We start from the raw sequence: 19,139 nt of genomic DNA on the forward strand, positions 1-19,139 counted from the left end.
ATGTTAGGATGAGGTTTCTCCTGTTCCTAATGGCTGTGGGGGCACAAAAGGGCGTTGTAGGGCCTCTCCCCCATCCAGTCTAAAAGTAATCGGACTTTCGACTTTGCTCATATTAAGGCGAGGTTCTCCTCCTGTCTCTAACATGGTTGTGGGGGCACATAAGGGCGTTGCAAGGCCTCTCCCTCCATCCGATCTAAGGAGAATCGGGCCTTCGACTTTGCTCATGTTAGGGCGAAGTTCTCCTCCTGTCCCTAACATGACTGTGGGGGCACATAAGGGCGTTGCAGGATCTCTCCCCCCATCCGGTCTAAGGAGAACCGGGCCTTCGACTTTGCTCATGTTAGGGTGAGGTTCTCCTTCTGTCCCTAACATGGCTATGGGGGCACATAAGGTCATTGTAGGGCCTATCTCCCCATCCGGTCTAAGGAGAATCGGGCCTTTGATTGTGTCGAGATGAGGTTCTCCTCCTGTCTTCGACATGGTTAGTTTCGATTGTCCTGTCGATATAAGCTCGTGCCAAGAAAGAAGATATGTGGATATAAGACTTTTATTTAAAGTAAAGTTATCGGTAATACATTCGTAAATTTTTCGAGCTCCATGGTCACGGGAGGTCTGCTCCTCCGAGTTCTTTGAGGTAGTAAGTTTCGAGCCGGACTACCTCCTTGACTTCGTACGGGCCTTCCCAGTTTGGAGCAAGTTTTCTTGATCCTGAGGTTGCGAGACAGCGGCTCATCGAAGCACTAAGTCTCCTGCTCTAAAGACTTTATTTTTGACCCGGGAGTTGTAGTAGCGGGCGACTTTCTGTCTGTAAGCTGCCATCCGAACTTGAGCTGCCTCCCGCCTTCTTCTAACAAGTCGAGGTTGGCTTTGAGACCCTGCGAATTGTGATGCTCGTTGAATGCCACGACTCGTGCTGATGGGAGTTTGAGCTCAATTGGGATAACAACTTCCGTTTCGAAGGCTAAGGCAAAGGGGATCTCCCCCGTGGACAGTCTTTGGGTAGTTTGGTATGCCCACAACACATGATAAAGTTCGTCTGCCCAAGTTTCCTTCGCTCTTTCGAGCCTTGTCTTGATTCCTTGCAGCAGAGTTCTATTGGTCACTTCAGCTTCGCCGTTGGCCTGAGGATGGGCTACTGATGTGAAGTTGTGGGAGATGTTTAGGTCCTCACAAAATCCAGTAAACCTCGCTCCCGTAAATTATCGCCCATTATCAGTAATTAGGATTCTTGGTAGGCCGAACCTACAAACGATTGACTTCCAGACGAAGTCTTGCACTTTAGCTTCTGTGATTTTTGCCAACGGTTCGGCTTCAACCCACTTGGTGAAATAGTCAATTGCTACCAGGAGGAATTTTCTCTGCCCTGACGCCATGGGAAAAGGTCCAAGGATATCCATTCCCCATTGCGCGAACGACCATGGGGCGCTCAAGGTGTAAGTTCGGAGGCGGGTTATCTTTGGATATTAGCATATCTCTGACATCGGTACACTTTCTGACGTATTCAATGGAGTCGCGGTACATTGTCGGCCAGTAATATCCTTGTCGGAGCAACTTGTGGGATAAGGATCTAGCCCCCAGATGGCTTTCGCAGATTCCTTCGTGTACCTTCCATAAGGCGTAGTCAGCTTCCGAAGGTCGGAGATATTTTAAAAGGGGCAAAGAGTATGACCTCTTGTACAGTTTGTCCTCATAAAGGATATATCGGGAGGCCTGATTTCTAAGCTTCCGAGCTTCTTTTGCATCATGAAGAAGAATTCCGTCTCTAAGATATGCCACCAGTGGGTCGATCCAACTGGGTTCATGGCCGATTTCATCATGGGTCACGATTCTTCTGTACTTGAGCACTTCAGAACTTCAAAGAGGACTTCCTTGGGTAGCTCAGTCGGAGCCAGTGTAGCCAACTTGGAGAGGAGATCGGCCCTGTATTTTTCGTTCTTGGAATCTGCTTGATGTTGAAGCTACTAAAGGGGGGATGATCTCCTTTACCTTTTCAAGATATTTGGCCATGCTGTCCTCCCGTGCTTCGTAGTTTCTGCTGACTTGTCCCACTACCAGTTGGGAGTCACTATAAATTTGAAGCCGATCTACTCTTAATTCTTTGGCGATCCTCAATCCTCGATCAGAGCTTCATATTCCGCTCCATTGTTCGTTGCGGAGAATTCGAAGCGCAGCGCGTACTCCGCGACGATCCCCTCCGGACTGATCAAGATCAGGCCCGCGCCTGCGCCCAATATGTTGCAGGATCCGTCCATATAGAGGGCCCAAAAGCAATCAGGGAGGTCTGTTCCTTCTTCAGAGGAGTTCGGTTGGGACTTCAGGCCGTCAGTTTCACCTTGTTCAGGTTCGGCCTCCTCGGGATAGTACATTCCACTATAAAGTCTGCCAATATCTGGGCTTTTACTGTCGGCCGAGGTTGATAGTTGATATCGAATTCTGTGAGCTCAATCTCCATTTCGCTATCCTCCCGAAGTATCCGTCCGGTGTAGAATCGCCTTAATCGGCTGGTCGGTGAGTAACGTTACGGTGTGCCCTTAAAAGTAAGGTCGGAGCCTCCGGGCTGCAATCAACAGGGCGTAAGTTAGTTTCTCTAATTTAGTATACCTGATTCGGCATCTCTCAACGCGTGACTGATGTAGTAGATCGGCCGTTGAATTTTTGTTTCTTCCTTAACAAGAACTGCTGCGAGAGCCATACGAAAGACCGTCAGGTACAAGAACAATTCCTCCCCGGGTTCGGGCTTCGCCAATAGCGGAGGCGAGTCGAGGTAGTTCTTTAGTTCTTCGAACGTCTGTTGACATTCAGTGGTCCAATAGAAGTTCTTCGACTGTTGAGGATTTGGAAGAAGGGTAAGCACCGTTCGGCCGACCTTCGCAACGAAGCGATTCAGGGCTGCCACCCTCCCTGTAAGGCGCTGAACTTCTTTTATCGACTTCGGGACGGCCATCTCCTGGATGGCGCGAATCTTCTCCGGATTGGCTTCAATTCCCACCCCGATACCATGAAGCCCAGGAATTTCTCTGAGGTCACTCCGAAAGCACACTTAGTTGGGTTCAGCTTCATCTTATATTTCAGAGGGCGTCGAAGGTCTCCTCGAGGTCGACGACGTGGTTCGTTGAGGATTTACTTTTCACGAGCATGTCGTTCATGTAGACCTCCATGTTGCGGCCAATCTGCTCTTTGAATATTTTGTTCATCAGCCGCTGATAGGTCGCACCTACATTTTTGAGGCGAATGCATGACCCTGTAACAGTAAAGACCACGGTTAGTAATGAAAGCAGTCTTTTCTTCGTCTTCTGGTGCCATTCTGATTTGATTATAGCCAGAGAATGCATCCATGAAGGTGAGAAGCTCATGGTCCGAGGTTGCATCCACCAGTTGATCAATTCTGGACAGAGGGTAGCTATCCTTTGGGTAGGCTTTATTCAACTTTTTGAAGTCTATACACATCCTCCACTTGCCGTTTGCCTTTTTGACGAGGACCACGTTGGAAATCCAGTCAGGATAGTTGACTTCTCTAATGAATCCGGCATTCAGGAGTTTATCCACTTCCTCGGCTATCGCCTTTTGCCTTTCCGATGTATGACCTCGAATTTTTTCTTTCATCGGTCGATGCTTTGGATCAACGGCCAGACGATGTTCCATGACCTCTGTGTCGATCCCCGGCATGTCCGTCAGAATCCAAGCGAAAACATCTGCATTCTTTTGTAGGAATCAATGAGCTGCGTCCGCACCTCTTCCCCCAGGTTGGAGCCGATCTTCACCACATGCTCTTTATTCCCATCATTCAAAGGAATCGAAACAAGATCTTCAATTGGCCCGCCCCTTTCCTCAGTGAGGTCATCGCGGGCATCCAATCCATCAATCGAACAGAGGTCAGATCGATCACTTCTTTGCAAGGCTGTGCTATAGCAGTGTCTCGCCAGGGCTTGATCTCCTCTGACCTCTCCAACCCCCTGATCCGTAGGAAATTTCAACTTTAAATGGTAGGTCGACACCATAGCTCGGAGGGCGTTAAGGCCGGGCCGACCGAGTATTGCGTTATAGCGGACGACGCTTTACCACCAGGAAGTCCACTCGCGCCCTGGATTGTTTCAGAAATCGACCTGCAACCACAGTCAGGGTTATCATTCCTTCCACGGGCATGGAATCACCCTGAACCCTACCAGTGGGGAGTTCACCGCCTTAAATGATCATCCGGAATGGACATTTTCAAGAACGCATCGTAGAATAAAATGTCGGTCGAATTTCATTATCGATAAGAATGCGACGCACATCGTAATTAGCTATATTTAAAGAAACTACAACCGCATCGTTATGAGAAAATTGAAATCCCGAGCATCTTCCTCAGTAAAGGTTATAGATTCCTCAATCTTTTATCGCTTGGGAGGTCGGCCAATATACCGATTGTTTCCTGTCAGGATTCCCTGAGATGGTGTTGGTAAAACGGTCAGAGGTCGATTATCGGGCTGCTCTATGCCGACTGCCGTCGTCGGAGGAAGAGGAGCCTGGAAAACTGGAGATGAGGCCGGGGCTTGCAGAGCTCGCTGGGATCTGGCCGCGGAGGCCGTGGATCGTCTGGTGGATGCCCTTTAGGGAGGCATCAGGTGGAGATCAGGCAGGAAATTGGAGGAGCAGATGTCGGAGAAGATGACCAGGAGGTGGTCCCATTGAGCGCTCCTTCAAGAACAAGGGTACTGCGAAGACACAGCCCTTCCTCTAGCACCAATCCTGTTGGTGCAAAAATCCACCGGCGTCGGAGAAGCTGGAGTCGAGGGAGTCGCGGTCGCCGTCGGGACCTGCAAAGAAAGTCTAAACCGGAGTTGGGGGTGCTCCGGTGAGACCCTCCGACGCTCAAGTCAGTTCTCTGCCTCAACAAGAATGGAGTGCTCGAACGAAAATTTTAGCAGAGTTTTGAGATAGAGATTAGAGCTTAGAGAATAACGTATCTGGGGGTCCCATTTTTATAGGCGGAGGGCATAACAGATTGACAGCAACGTCTGTAACCGCCTGGTAGTGGACCGTTCGGGGCCATAAGGAGTTTGTTAAGGAGAGTAGTGGAGTGGCGTCGTAGCCATCGCCATGGCCTGCCACGTGGAGCCTGTTTTGGAGAGTGGAGTGATGTTCATTGTCGTGACTTGCCAGAGCATGATGGAGCCGCGTGGGATCCGTCATAGGAAGTGAAGCAGAGTCGTGGCCATTACTATGGCCTGCCAGGGAGTCGAGGCCTGTCGGCCGAAGCTCGGTTGGGGTGTCTGGTGGAGGGGGAGTAGCTCTTCATCTGAGAGGAGCTCGGATGTTGCTGGCGAGCTTTCTACCGTTGGGTGCCTCAGGCGCTAGCACTGCAGGCGAAGGTCATCTATTTAGAAGCTCGGTCAGGGGCTTTCTGTGGATGAAGTTCAGTTTCACGCAGAATCCGGCAGAAGGTCGACCGGCAGCGGATGTCGGATGGCGCTGGAGAGATTCACCCGCTGGAGGGGTTCAGCTGCTGGAGCCCGTGCGTCGTAGGAGTTCGTCCGAATCTGTCCGCTACAGAAGTTCGGTCGGAGTCTGGTTCCTGTAGAAGTTCGGATAGGGATCATTCGTTGAGGAAGCTCGATCGAAGCCTGTCTGCAATAGAAGTCCGGAAGGAATTCGTTCACAAGGGAAGCTCGGGTGGAGGCTTACAGTAAAAATCCGACGCGGACCGCTCGTAGTAGAAATTTGAAGTAGACCACTTATAGTAGTAGCTCGGAGTAGATCGCTTGTAGTAGAAGCTCGGAACAGATCGCTTGTGGTGGGGGCTCGGAGTCCGGTCCCTTGAAAGAATTCGGATGAGGTCTACCTGCAATGGGAGCCCAGGGCTGAAGTCCGACTCCCGTAGAAACTTGGATTCCGTCCGAATCCTGTTGGAAAAGATCCGGAAGAGGTCCGGAGAATGGTTGACCCTTGTAGGAGGTCGGCCGATAGTAGAATCCAGAGAGCACTTGGAGCAGCCTGATGGACGACCGAAGAAGCTTATCGCTGGAGAAGCCCAGGAGATGTGGCAGGAGTTCGTCCGTTTGAGGAACCCGGTCGACACTTGTGGAAAAAGCTGTGAGAGTTTATCCGTTGGCAGAACTTGGGAATATTGCGGAAGTTCGGCCGTCGGAGAGGTTCGGAAAGATGTCGCCCAAAGTTAGACGTCGGTAGAGTCCCGGGAGGGTCACTCCTGGTACGAACTTCGGCTGGAGGGTATTTTATACCCAACATCATCCTTTTTCTAACCTAGTCCTAATCATAATGGTTAGAAGAATTAAAGAAAAAAAAAATCGTGAAAGACCTTCAACAAACTACCATTGCAAATGGAAGATAGGCCTAGTTTTTTTTCAACCCAATGGGCCTGAATTCGAGCGAACATCATGAGCAAAGCTTCAGCAAACCCAACTATCAGTTTAGATGGGCCGGCTAAATTTGAGTCCACGAAAAATGCTACAAGGTCCAGGACTGCTCCAAAATTTCTCATTTTCTTGATTTTTATTAGGAAAACTGGGTTGTCACATATGTACTCTTATAATGTTACGTAGGAATTCAAAAATTCTTTTTGAAATTTGTTGTCTAAAATCTTTGCTAATCATGCATATACTAGTAGTCGGCATATTTGATGCACATATAAGCATGGCAATGGCTATAATATCTCAGCAACACAACTATAACATGCCCAATTATGTTAAAAACGCAATAAAGCAATCTGGGAGGGAACAAAAAATTCTCCTGTTCAAATAGTAGAGATACAACTGACTTACCTCTAAGTGCAGATACAACTGAATTACCTGTTTAAATAGCCGAGCCAAACCCTTCCAGACTTGTAAAAAGACCACCCACCCTTGTTCAGCTAAAAAGCGACAATCAACTAGGGCCATCTTTTCTAATCACAAATTTAACCCAACCATAGTCCAGCCGCCGTCGCCTGGCCAGCCCCTTGTACATCGCCACCATAGATCCAAACATTTATTTGGTACACGAGGCATTGGGGTATATTACCTAGATCAGTGCCCTCCTGCATGCCTAAGACCTAATTCATGTCTTAAATTCTCCATCTTCTTCACACATTACCCTGTTATGGGAATTCGAGTATTACAGTACTTAAGTAGGAATGAAATGTTCAACAGGCCTAAGTGACCACTAACCAGCCTTTTATTCGCTTCTTGAAACCTATGTGGGCTCACTAATAATGTCACTCCAAGCCCCAGACTTGATAACAATACACATGCACCGCTTCATACACTTGAGAACATGCAACACGCCATCAGCTATGTATTCAATTCATAGGACTATAACTTGTGCTATCAAGAGTTTCTAAAAACAATACATTCATCACTTGCCTATTTTCTTTGGCTTTTTTCTTGTTTTGTATCCATTTTGTTGCGGCCAATCGCCTCGTCGATCGATCGCCGGAGAACGTGCACCTGCAAAAACGAGAAGTCCACACTGACCGGAGGCGGCTCCGGCGGGGACCCTCCGACGGTCAAGTCAGAGAGGTGACTGGGCAACAGTGAAATGAAGAGAGCTCGATCGAGAGGGGGAGAGAGGGAGAGGAGCGAGCCTGTGTTTTTGGAGTCGAGAAGTGGGGGCGCGGACCCCTTGCACTGTTGCCTTCCCCGATTTATATAGTGGAGCACGGTATGGCGCCGTCATTAATGACGCAGACAAGTGAGGAACTGTCAACTCACTGTAGACTGTCAGAGTCGCAGTGAAAGTGTCATGTCGCCGTGGGGCTGTAAAATCATCAGGGTTGACAAATCATCAGGGTTGACAATGTCCTCGGCGGGACAATGCCCCTAGATGGCCGTGCCGCATGTCGCTGTCAGGGCTGACAGGCTCTGGCGGCTGTACGGCGATCAGAGGAGTCGACCGACCCTAGGTCGGTAGCCAGCTGAGTGGCGTCGGGCCCTTCCGTTAGTCGGCGAGTTTTTCGTGAGTCGGCCATCAGACCTCCGAGTTTAGTCGGTCGGGAAAGGTGCGCCCGACATATCCTCAGTCGGTCGTAAGCCGATGATGGGCCGGTGATGGCGTCAGTCGGTCGGTCCGACTGAGGATTGGTCGGTCGGTCCTCCGGCCGTAAGTCGGTCGGTCGGTCCTCCGACCGTAAGTCGGTCGGTCGGCCAGCCCCTCCGGCCATCGGTCGGTCGGTCGGTGGGTATTCCCCAACAGACGGACGGAAAACCCCCAAGAAGCAGAAGACGACGCAAAGAAGAACTGATTCTTCCATCCATGAATGGACGATGGAAGACCAGTAATGAAAGAGAGCCCTTTCCGAGGGACGAAGTACCACCACCTTCGGGCTTTAGGGTGGGGTCGGAGGACGAAGAAGGCTCGAAAAAGAGAGATCCGAGGTTCGGTTGGCAAAAGCCGACACAAAAGCGCAAAACTGACTATTAGCCGAACCGAGTTCGGCGCAAGTTGTGCCGGGCATAGCCCGTAATAGTCAAAAATGTTTCGGACGAACTCCGAAATCGGGAATCGAAGGCCGGCCCGGAGATCCTCCAAATAGAAAGCCACCTGACCCTCAGGCGGGCTGTTAACCCGACCATTGGCGCCAGGGGCGAACAGCCGAAACTGCTCCGGGATGCGGTATTGCTCCCGGAGCCGATCGACGTTCGGCCCCGAAAGTGAAGAAACCTCCACCTCCGGGGACGACCGAGTGTCTTCGGTCGGCTCTCCCGACCGACTACCTCGTGGGGACGTCCTAGCCATGGATTCAGAACAGATGGCAAGGAAGAAGAAGAAGAAGGTGGGGAAGACAACAGTGGCCCTTGGAAGGAAAAGAAGGAGCTGCGAACAAGGAGCGGAGCGAGAGAGTACCTGGAACAAAGACTCACGCGGGCAGAATTTCAACTGTAAAATGAGGAGGGTAAAAAACCGTATGGGGGTAACTTTGTATATATAGTGCCCCCAAACGGTCGAGATGAAGGCACGGCCAACGAAGACTCCCCAGATCTTGCCACGTGGCGTCATCTGGGCCGTCCGACGGTTCGATGCACCTGCCTTCAGATCGCGCCACGTCACCTCCATCCGCTCCACCGAACCTGAACCAATGGCCGCACGCCACGTGGCGCGAGGGCCGCGACGTTTGGTATCCCCGAAGGGACGGCGGGAATGACGGTTCCCCTTCTCGATGGGACGGGATGCCTGGCGCCGGCTTTATCGCTGACACCAGCGGGACGTCCGACACGGCGGGGCGTCCGACGCCGACATGACACCTGACACCGATGGGACGAGACGTCTGACACCGACTAGACGTCGGACGCCAGCAAATCGCTCGGCATTTATGAGACGCCTGACACCGTATCAACCGGCGGTACGGTCGGATCTTTGCATACGACGAATCCACTCCTAGTCGCCGGCTCACCATCCGACTCAGGAGTGGAGGGGGGCAACTGTTGGGGAATACCCACCGACCAACCGATCGATGGCCGGAGGGGCCGACCGACCGACTTACGGCCGGAGGACCGACCGACCGACTTACGGTCGGAGGACCGACCGACCAATCCTCAGTCGGACCGACCGACTGACGCCATCACCGGCCCATCATCGGCTTACGATCGACTGAGGATATGTCGGGCGCACCTTTTCCGACCGACTAAATCCGGAGGTCTGATGGCCGACTCACGAAAAACTCGCCGACTAACGGAAGGGCCCGACGCCACTCAGCTGGTCACCGACCTAGGGTCGGTCGACTCCTCTGATCGCCGTACAGCCTCCAGAGCCTGTCAGCCCTGACAGCGACATGCGGCACGGCCATCTAGGGGCATTGTCCCGTCGAAGACATTGTCAACCCTGGTGATTTGACAGCCCCACGGCGACATGACACTTTCACGGCGACTCTGACAGTCTACAGTGAGTTGACAGTTCCTCACTTGTCTGCGCCATTAATGACGGCGCCATACCGTGCTCCACTATATGAATCGGGGAAGGCAACAGTGCAAGGGGTCCGCGCCCCCACTTCTCGACTCCAAAAACACAGGCTCGCTCCTCTTCCTCTCTCCCCCTCTCGATCGAGCTCTCTTCATTTCACTGTTGCCCAGTCACCTCTCTGACTTGACCGTCGGAGGGTCCCCGTCGGAGCCGCCTCCGGTTAGTGTGGACTTCTCATTTTTGCAGGTGCACGTTCTCCGGTGATCGATCGACGAGGCGATTGGCCGCAACAAATTTCAACTCTAATAACTTGCATTGTGGTATTTTCTACTGAATTACTCAAAAACCATGGCGTGCCCAAACACCTTAAACTCGTCAAAAAGTTTTTGTGCATGGCTTGGCTTAAACTTGTGCGAGGCATGGGCGAACCATGCTACATATGTCGTTCTGGCGCCGTTATGATAGTCTTGGTATGCTTTTTGTCATTGATAAGATATGTGTCGGTTTACATAGGGTAGTCATTGTTTGCAATTATTTCTAAGATTATGATGTTTGCTATACTTAATAATTTCATAGGATTTTCTTATGATTTAGTATTTTCAGCTTCTTAAACAATGAGGAAGTGCTGTTGAAAAGAATCTATAATGATTTGAGACATGACTACTGAATATTAATGATGGTGTTGGTGGAATCACGATCCGGTGACCTTGACCAAACATTACCTTGGAGGACAAAGTAACAACCAGACAAATTTGGAGTATGGCCAGTAAATTGTAATAATGATATTAGCATGACTTTTCCCCAAAAACTGCAAATTACCAGCGACACCACAGTATCGATGTGACATTAGAGACAGTCATTCATCAAAAAAATTACATCCTACACCATGTATACTGCATTAATGATGCACCATAAGTCATAAATTCGATGTTATGAAAAAAACTACAAGTCAAGATGAGCACACAATAAATGAAGTCCAAAAAAACATGATAATAAAGGGTGGGATACACCACGATGTGGTGCCTACAAGCTAGAATATAATTTTTGCACTTGACCGCTCATCCATTTCTCTTCAATGGCCTATCAGGGAAGCATAGCTTTCATATATCAAACTTGATACTCCTTTTTTTTTTCCAAAATAAACCCCTCAGGTATATCTTTTAGTAGTATTTGAGAGAGTTGAGACCTAAATTGAAAAATATGGATAAATTTCTCTAAAGTTGGGCTCTACCCAAGCAACTTAAGATGTATCTGGTTTGCTAATGAAATCGAAATAGATTAGAAAAGGAACAAGAATAATCATGTCCCTTGATACATTTGATTTGTGAATGAAATTAGAATCTCAATAAAATTTGAATACTGTATAAGAATAGAGATTGGATAGAAGATTGAGACATACCTATTCTTCTTTGAAATTGAAATAGAAGTGGAACTTATTCGAAGCAAACGATTGGAATGAAAGTCTCACATTCCTAAGGTTGAGCACAGGATGGATTGGATCGGATTGAAAGAATAATTTGCTTCGATCGAACTCAATCGAATTGAAGAAAATCTAACTCATTGCTGACTGTTTATCATATATAAATCGCTTGAAACTGAAGTTAACGATTTGTAGTGGGTTCGGATTGATTGTATCAGTTTAAACTTCAATATTGATCCAATATTGATTTTAAACATCACAAACTAATATACCATTCAATTTATATAGAAATTAAGATATAATAATTTCATAACAACCATAAGTTAGTACATAACATATTATAATTATCAATTTTTAATTTTTTAAATAGTCTAAATATTAAAAATACTATATTGATTGATCAAATTTGGTTTCATATGAGTTAAAAATACAGAATCGAATCTAACCGTAATTAATCAAATTTTTTATGAATCACAATCCAATTCAATTCGATTTTATACGGATTCGATTTCATATGGATCAAATTGAATAAATTTTTTCAGATTTCGATTATTTGCTCACCCTTATTTATCCTCATTCTCATTTAATGATCCAATTTTTTCCGATGAAACATGCTTCCAGTATCAAGCTAAAGTACTCCTGACATTTCTGTAATGCAATCCAAGTGTGTTTTGTTTTTGTTTTTATTTTTTGTGATGGCTATCTAGGAACTATCCCTGACATTCCCTTGCGAAGGCCCAATATGCAGACCATATTAAGCTTTTTTTTTTTTGGTAAACCATATTAAGCATTTTGGTCAATATCACTTAACCAGTCACACGGACCGAGCAAGGATAAGCCAAGTGGGACACGCTTATCACGAAACAAATGACATGTCCACATCCATTGACAAACCCATTGCAATTAATATAGTAATCACCAGACACATGGACCACCCATTACCATTCATATACTCTAAAAATCTAATTTATTAAAACTGTCGCAGAAACAAACCAGCATTAGGCCTTTGTTTATTAGAAAAGGCCTCGCGCATTTGCTCCGGAACCCCTACAGGTTAATGGTACCACTAGTTCCAAGGTTGAAATGAAAGATGAGACAGCTCTCCATTAACATTAGACTTGAAAGATTACCAGCTGTTAAAGCAGAGCAAACAATTGACGGACCCCATGGCTTTTTGAAAGGCAAACAACCACATACCAAGCTTTTATTTGTGCAGGGCTTAGATTCTGATGGATAACCATCAAGAGGGCATGAATCCTCCCTTTAAAACCTCCTGGTGTTCCCCTATATAACACAACAGGTAATGCGTGGGGTTTGCCTTCTTCTGGTGTTAATTGAAGCCCACAAACAATATGCCTCTGGTCCGATGCTTGTCCCTTGATTTAGCTACAATTCTTTAGTACTCTCTATCTCCATCAAAATAAATGTTCGCCAACCTTAGTCTTCTGGGGGAAACCGAGATGCATGTGAATCATGTCATGCGTGAGAGAAAAAGTAGGACAGGACTACGCATCTGCTGAATGGTCTACGGCACCATAACTAGTTTGGTGTCATGTCAAGTCGCTTCGGTATCTTATTTTTGGCCGTCAGCTAAGTGGGTCAAATACAATTGAAATTTATTTTTTCGGGGAACATATGATTTAAATTTATTGTGGGACATGTTTTGGTATTTAGCTTTGTTTTGTTCGGTTCGTGTTGCATTTCAAATCTAAATTAGATTATGCCTGGGCAACAAAGCCCGCAAGTCAGCAACAATTAGCCTTGGACTAAGTGCAGGTTGCGCTGAGTATTTATGAACAAATGTGCAATACCTAGTTAATCTACAAAATTCTAAGCATAGTTTGTGAAATCCAAAGACATGCTTTTCACAATTCAGATTGTAGCTATTATGAGGGTAATCCACCGCCCAATCCAATCTTCTTTTACTGGATTAGGTTCGAGTACTTATCGACGATTCAACAAGATTTTTTTATCAAAAAAAATAAGAATAAAAAATTAGAATGAAATGATTTTATGACATCGGCTTCTACCCGATCTTCGGATCAGACGCATACCGATTCTAGATCATGATCATACCGATGATAAGAAATAAGGTCTAATACCGATAAATTGTTGCAGAAGGAAATATAACCCCCTAGAGTCTCGGACAATTTTCTTAAAATATAGATATGTGAGTTAATGTCACGCAATAATGCTCATGACACACTATCCATATTTCTAATGAATGTGAGTATTGATTCTCCGCTTATGTTATCGAATTCAAGGAGTAACGTTCGACCGCTCCTCCCTATATAAAAGGGGTCATTAGGGATCCTCAGATAAGTTTTACTCCAAAGAACAACCCATACTCTCTTGTTTCATATCTCTTTTCTCTACTGTTCTCAAACTTTAGCTGGCTTAAACTTTATGTTTTTGTTATTATTATACTAGATAGAAAGAATAACACACAAAAAAAAAAGAAGAAGAAGAATGTTAGGTGGATGTCTAGTCAGGACACCATCTCCCAAGATTTTTCGGTACTACGCAATACAGCAGGAAGAAAGAAGAAATAAATAGAAAATAAACAAATATGTGGATCAGTCAAAAAAGTACTTGCCTCCACAGGACATACAAACTTCACTATGAGAAAAAAATATTACAAGAGGAGATCTCACTCTCAACCTTCGTACACCAAATTTTTTTCTCACCGAAAATTTTTTCTCACAAAAGCTCTCTTTCTAGGAAGACCCCTCTGAACTCCTGAAGCGACCGTTGTCCGCTGTCCAGAAGCCTCATGCTCCTTCTCTCACAGCATCATGCTGCTCTCTCTCTTTTCGAATCTCTTGTCCTCACGCCGCACGAGAAAACATGCCACCATACCTTCTCTGTTGAGCATCAGGCTCTTTTAAAGGCCTTAAACTTGTGTTAGATTAGGTTTAGGACTCCTAATCAAGCTCAAAACAAAGCCTCGAAACCTCCCAAGCCATTGGATCAAGATTGCAATGTCCCAGAGTCGTCCGATCGCAATCGGTCCATGAAATAGTATCGTGGACCGTGTAAAATGCATGAAAAATACCCACGCGATCCACGCACCCAGCCGTGGACCTTTCGATCCATGGTAGACTGAGGTAAACAGGCCCCAGTGGAGCGTGCTGGGCCTGGGCCGCACCTCGCACGCCCGAGCCTGGGCCGACCAGCGCGCCCCACGCGCACCGTGCGCCTGGGCCTGAGCCGGGCTTGCCTGTTGGACTGTGCCCAGCTCGCGCGCTGTCGCGTGCTGTCGGGCCGCATCCCACCACGCACGGCTGCGCCGCCAGCAGTCCTCCATCATCTCGAGTTTCGTACCGACTTCAAATGCATGTATCTCCTCCATCTGAGCTCTGTTTGGAGTGATCTTGATCTCGTTGCACTCTATTTTTCATCGCGAACATCGTTGTGGGCTCAATGTAGACCGAATCTTGAAATATCAAATCCTAACAATCTCCATCTCGACTCGATATTCGGCCTCCTCCTAACTTCGAGAGTTTCTGGATCTCCTCGCCCCCATGCTCAGTGAGATAAGATTCCATCTGAAATCGGATATGTATCGGATCTTTCCCAATCTCCTCACGCACCATCATGTATCCTTCAGTTGACCGTCCTGATGCCTCTGATCGTACAGCTCGATCCATCCGACAGGTAAACAGTGCCCTCACTATTCTTCAGAAAGTCAAACTGCTCATCTCTGCAACATACATGATGGGTGCATACAGAATCTAATATCCACTATTGGAAAGAAGTAGATACCTCATCAGATATCTCCAGGACATCTCCATCTGAATCGCTGCCGGCCGTCGCCACAGCAGTCATCGTTCAATTTTTGAATTGAGAGCAATCTCTGGTTAGATGCCCCAACTCCTCACACTGGTAACACCTGATTTTGCTCAAGTCCTGAATTTGGACCGTCCTCGTCGCGATCTCCTGTTGCTCTGTCTACCACCTCCTGCTCCTCCAGAAGCTACCAAAGCTGAGCTACCATCACCTAAACTCGAAGCTGGGTTCTCCCTCCTAAGAACCTCATTCTGGAGTATCACTGCAGTGACCTCGTCCATCTTGATGGTACAATTTTTCACTAAAAAATGGTCACCAAGGACTCGTACGAAGATGGAAGCGACACTAGTAAAATCAGCACCTTGATCTTCTCCTTAACATTCTCGCCAACATTGAGGAGGTCGGTGAGGATCTTTTGAAAGTGACTTAGATGCTCCCACACGCTCTGTCTCTCAGCCATCCACAGCTGGTAAAACTATCTCCAGAGAAAAAGAGTGTTAGTGAGAGATTTCGTCATGTACAACTCCTCGAGCTTCGACCACAGCACCGTCGGAAAAGTCTCGCTAAGCACATGAATCACCATCTCATCCGCTAGGTACATGTGGATGGTACTCACTGTCTGCATCTGTAGCCGTTTTCAATCTCGCACCTTCATGGTGGTCGGCTTCTCCTCGCACAAGAGAGCATCGATCAACCCTTGTTGGATGAACACATCCTTCACTCTTGCCTGCCACAAGAAGAAATTGCTCTTTCTATCAAACTTATTGATCTCCATCTTGATTGTTCCTGTCTTATCCATCTTCAGTCTTTCTTACCACTGTTGCAATCTGCATCCTTGTACTGCCTCGCTCTGATACTACTTGTTGGGTGGATGTCTGGCTAGGACACCACCTCCTAAGATCCTTTGGTACTGCGCGATACAGTAGGAAGAAAGAAGAAATAAATAAAAAATAATCAAATACGTGGATCAGCCAAAAAAGGACTCGCCTCCACGGGACATGCAAACTTCACTATGAGAAAGAAATATTATAAGAAAAGATATCACCCTCAACCCTCATACATCTAATTTCTCCCTCATAGAAAGTTCTCCCTCACAAAATCTCTCTCTCTCGGAAGACCCCTGAACCCCTGAAGCGATCGCTATTGTTGTGTAGAAGCCTCCTGCTCCTTCTCTCACAGCATCATGTGGCTCTCTCTCTTGTCGGGTCTCTTGTCTTCGCACCACACGAGAAAACACGCCACCATACCTTCTCTGTTGAGCATCAGGCCCTTTTAAAAGCCTTAAACCCATGTTAGATTAGGTTTAAGACTCCTAATCAAGCTCAAAACAAAGCCCAAAAACCTCCTAAGCCTTGGATCAAGAACGCAACGTCTCAGAGCCGTCCGATTGCGATCGATCCATGAAATAGTATCGTAGATCACGTGAAACGTATGGGAAATGCCCACGCGGTCCATGCGCCCAGCCGTGGACCTCCCGATCTATGATAGACTGAGGTAAACAGGCCCCAGCGGAGCGTGCTAAGCCTGGGCCGTGACGCTGGGGCTTGGGCCGCACCCCGCACTCTCGAGCCTGGGCCGGCCAGCGCCCCACACACTTGGGCCGGGCCCGCCCCCTGTGCCGCACCCTATGCACGTCCAGCCCGTGCGCTGCCGCACGCTGGGCCTCTTTCCGCCACACCGCCGTCGCTCCGCCAGCCCACCGTCGGCCGCTAGGCTCCTCCGTCGTCTCGGATTTTGTGCCGACTTCAAATGAGCGTATCTCCTCTGTCCGAGCTCCGTTTGGGATGATCTTGATCTCGTTGGACTCTGTTTTTCATCGCGAAGCTCGCTGTGGGCTCAATATGGACCGATTCTCAAGACGTCAAATTCTAACAAAAAAGAAGGAGAAAAATAAAAAAAAATAAAAGCACACGATATTCATATGATTTGATCTATTGATCTACATCTATGAGTACAAAAATTTCATTATGAAAGTAAAGATTATAAAGTATAAGATTTTCTCACCATCATTAGTCGCCAATATATGATCTTTAGAACACTCAATTGTGCTATTTTCTTAGAGTTACAAAAGATATAAATAATAAAATAGATCAATTTAAACTTGAATTGAATTTTTACAATAAAAAGAATCTCTTCTTGTCTCTCTCGAGATTATAAACTCAAGACATACTTAATAACTACTATACCACCTATCTCCAGTTAAGTAATTCGTTATCCCAAGGTGGATTAAGCTTCTCATTACATGTATGACTACAAAACAACCCTCTCGTTACTACATCAGAATTGCTCAGAAATCACCACGCCATATTTCCCCCCCGACGCCTAAATTATTTCAGAGCACCAGTCCCCGGCCATCGAAGTTGCAGATGCCCGTGCAATGTCCTCCCATTCCAATCGAGGCCTTCACATGCCGCATCTCTATCTTCTTTCCGTAGCATCTCATAATTAGTATCATGGCAAAACCAATCTCCTGCGTTTACCCTGGTGGCAGGTCTGCACGATATACTTAATTCGTAACCCCAACGATCCCAGTTGATGACGCCGTCCTGGAAAATAAGGTAGCACGTACATAGTATGTGAAAATGTAGTTTGATGACCACGTTAGCACCCAAGTAACGTACACGTCGGATGATGGGGCCCTCCATGAGCAGAATATGTATAATAAATGATGCATGGCCCATTATTCAAATCAAAATCTGATTCCGATCTACCGTCAAGGATTTCTATTTTTGTCATTGCCTTTTAGTTATCAAATCTTTTAATTCTTTCTAGACCTATGTGACCCCCTATGTTAGATCCGGCCTTCAGGCACAGTGAAAAAAGCTAGTTGTTCCGGCTCTTCCGGGTAACGTCATAATGGCAAGTTTGAGCATTCATGCTTTGGGGCCCTTCCACTAATCAGCCAATATAAAAACTATTATTATACATAAAGCCAGTCCAGTATCTCCGGTAAAGACAAATATGTCATCGCTTTCATTTTGAGAATCATAAGCAGCATCACAGCCAACTTCAACCATGTTAGTTACAACACCAACAGTGCTCAATTTAATATAATTCCAAATCACAGAAAAGCCCCTACCGACATCCCCATCCCGCTTGCACAGCGTGACCTTGCTCTACGTGATCCCTCCACCCAGTTTATTTCATCAAACCACGAAGGCCAAAATGGCTTAGCGTTTTGCATTAAAAATCTAATGGCTGGATCCGTGATCAGGCTGGGGGCCTGTCTTCCCACCCCTGCTACAGGGTATTTAGGAGTTGGCCAAAGAAGGCAACACCTTCATTGCCAGGCATATCATTGAGAGGCAGATATATAGGGGTAGTGGATTAGGGAAACCCGTTTGATATCGACCTCTAAGATGTTTAGAGATATTTTATTTTTGGATTTTTTTGGAGAATATATTCATACCAACTTGCATCTTAGCCAAAAGAAAAAAAAAAAAAAATCTAATGGCAAAATAGAAGTCCATTGGTCACCACATGTATGAATCATTAAAATTCGTTGGTCCATTCTATGAGTCCTGTGTGAATAAGAATGACAATTTATAATCTTAACCCCTCAATTCAATTTATGAATGATCTGCTTTAAATATATTTGAATTTGATATAAACATGTTTGGATAATAAATAAATCAACTCATCTAAATTTGTTTATTAAATCGATTGAATTCAAATTTAGATTTTTGATCCATTTAATAATTACGTCAGCTCATAATCTAATCTATTTAATCTATTTAAAATTTTTTTAATCTATTTTTGATGTTTAATCTGTTTAATTTGATTTGATCTGTTTAATAAATAAATCACATGAATTTGATTGAATTATTTATCTAATAAATAAATTAAATTTATATTTAAATTTTAATTTATTTTAATAAATAAATTAAATTTAAATTGATAAATTAATGATCAGATTCTCATTTAATCCATATATGATCCGATCTAATCGGATTGGGTGAAGGGACCATTCCCATCCTCTCATCGCACTCCATTTAAAAACTCAAGCATAGGATTCGACGACACCACCCGTACAATCAAATAGAACGCAGACCAGGCC

Source organism: Elaeis guineensis, chromosome 7 (assembly GCF_000442705.2).
Source record: "Elaeis guineensis isolate ETL-2024a chromosome 7, EG11, whole genome shotgun sequence".
Taxonomy (NCBI): Eukaryota; Viridiplantae; Streptophyta; class Magnoliopsida; order Arecales; family Arecaceae; genus Elaeis; species Elaeis guineensis.